Source organism: Helobdella robusta (genome assembly GCF_000326865.2).
Source record: "Helobdella robusta unplaced genomic scaffold HELROscaffold_71, whole genome shotgun sequence".
Classification (NCBI taxonomy): domain Eukaryota; kingdom Metazoa; phylum Annelida; class Clitellata; order Rhynchobdellida; family Glossiphoniidae; genus Helobdella; species Helobdella robusta.
The window spans coordinates 207,465-209,964 of NW_008705401.1; positions in this window are offsets into that span (position 1 = coordinate 207,465).

Here is a 2,500-nt window from a genome sequence, read left to right on the forward strand (position 1 = left end):
CTGTATGTTGTTGTTGTTGTTGTTAATGGGAGAGCTAACGGTATTCCTGTCAATAAGACTGTTGTTGTTAGCACTATTAATGTCGTAGCTGTTGTTGAAATTTGTAAGGAGGTTGTTGCTGTCGATGATGTTAGAAGCAGCGTTGTTGTTGATGTTGTTGATGATGATGTTATAGTTGTTGTGGTTGGTGTTATTTTTTGTTGATGTAATAAAAGTTGTTGTTGTTGTTGTTGTAGGGCTTGTATTCGACGGAGTTGCATGGGAAAATTGCAATTTTTGTAAATCAGTGTCGTTGTTGTTGTTGTTGATGTTGTTGTTGTTGAGGTCATTCATGTTGCAGCTGTCGTTGATGCTACCAACGCTGCTGCTGCTGCTGTTGTTGTTGTTGATGATGTTGTTGTTGTCATTAATGTTAGCGATGACGTCATCGATGTTGCTGTTGGTGTTGTGGTAAGTAGTCGAACCGATATTTAGATGCGGTCTTTTAGCTGCAGGTTCAAATTGAATGGCGTCACCATAAAACTGGGTTGAGTTTGATAGATTTTCTGGTACAATCTGCATTGGCTGATTGTTGTTATTATTATTATTATTATCATTATTATTACTATTGTAGTTACTATTATTATTATTATTATTATTATTATTATTAACATGCTGTTGTTGTTGGTTGTTGTCGTTGTTAGTATGACCTTTAAACCTAGATGCACTTTTATTGAGTGAAAGATTCAAAACCACACCATCGTCATCGTCATCATTACCCCTACCACCACCTCCTCCATCGTCGTCATCGTCGTCGTCGTCATTTTCGTTACCACCACCACCACCATCGTCATCAGCAGCAGAATTGTGGCTGATGCTGTAGTTGAGGTTGTCCTCACTGCTGAATGGCATAGTTGCAGTCGTACCGTTACTGTCGGCACTGTTCGAGTTAGTCATGTTGTTGTTGTTGCTGTCATTGTAGTAGTTTTTGTTGAAGTTGATGTTGTTGTTGTTGTTTTGGTAAGTAAAATTGTTGTTCATGGTAGAAGCATTAGCAAACGAATTAACATCATCATCATCATCATTATTATTATTTTTGTTGTTGTTGTTGTTACCATTATTATTCGAACTAGTGATGACGTTGTTGCTGTTAGAAACCGGAAACGGATTTAAAAACTTCGTCGTCGATGACGTTGTCGTCGACGTCATTATCGACGTCGTCGCGTCTTGCTGCTGCTGCAGCTGCTGCAGCTGCTGCTGGTAGAGGTTGTACTGGTTGTAGTGGTTGGACATGGAATTTGTTGAGGCGAGGGGTCTCTTTTTATTCAGGCGTGTCCTAATTAGGTCACTCGGGCTGAGGTTGTTAGTGGCCAGGTATGCCCTAATTTCTTCTCCATATCGAATCTGATTGGTTGGGAATATATGAAAATATATGTATATAGGTCGGGTTAGGAATAATTAGACTGTATGAGTTAATTGTTAAATAGTAGCTAACTACTCATCACTGCATACACACAAACAATCCAATTTAAAAATTACAAAAAAACAAACATTTATACATACATACATACATACATACATACATACATACATACATACATACATACAGACATACATACATTCCTTCATTACATACAACAAACATATGACAAAGGTGCAACAATTTATAATTACACACATACAAATCTACATACAACAGACATATAAACAAATACGCAAACAAACAAACAAATACTTTATCTCTAGTGAATCTTTCGTTATATTTCAATTTCTGCTCGGTACCTAGCTCCCTCCACATGCTTCCAATTATGGCTCCAATTTCCGTGACAGTCGACAGGTGAGTGTTGGCCGCCTTCACGTTATGCCAGTGCTGCAGACGTGTTTGGGGATGAATTAGGCATTAAATAGGGATCTACTATGTGGTTTATAGTTTTTTAATGTTGCTTGTTTGATTGATTGATTGTGTGTTTTTGCGTGTGTGTGTGTTTGTTTGTGTGTTTGATTGATTGATTGATTTATTTATTGACAGCATTTCAAAGAAATTTATTGATAGCATTTCAAAGAAATTCATCAGTTAAATTTTTTTTTATTCCAGATATAAAAAAACTGAAATAATTTATAAACGTTATTGCTCTCCATATGAGTCAACAATAGAGAGCTAGTGAAAGACAGAAGAGAGAGAGAGAGAGAGAGAGAGAGAGAGAGAGAGAGAGAGAGAGAGAAGAACCTTGTTCTACTAACTTCTTTACTGAACAGCATGTAGGGGGTCAGAGGTTTCTTGGGAGGTTTTGGTCTCTGCAACTTTGAAGAATCAAAATTATTATTTGACGACGTCGTCAGTGTCGTTCCTGATAATAACGTCATCGTCTGCTGTTTGCTGATGTATTCATTTTTAATCAGCTGGTTGTTAGTGCTACTACTACTGTTGTTGTTGTTGTTGTTGTTTAAGTTTTGTTGGAGTTGCTGTTGGAGTTGATGTTGTTGTTGTTGTTGTAGCTGAACCATCACTTGGCGTTGTAGC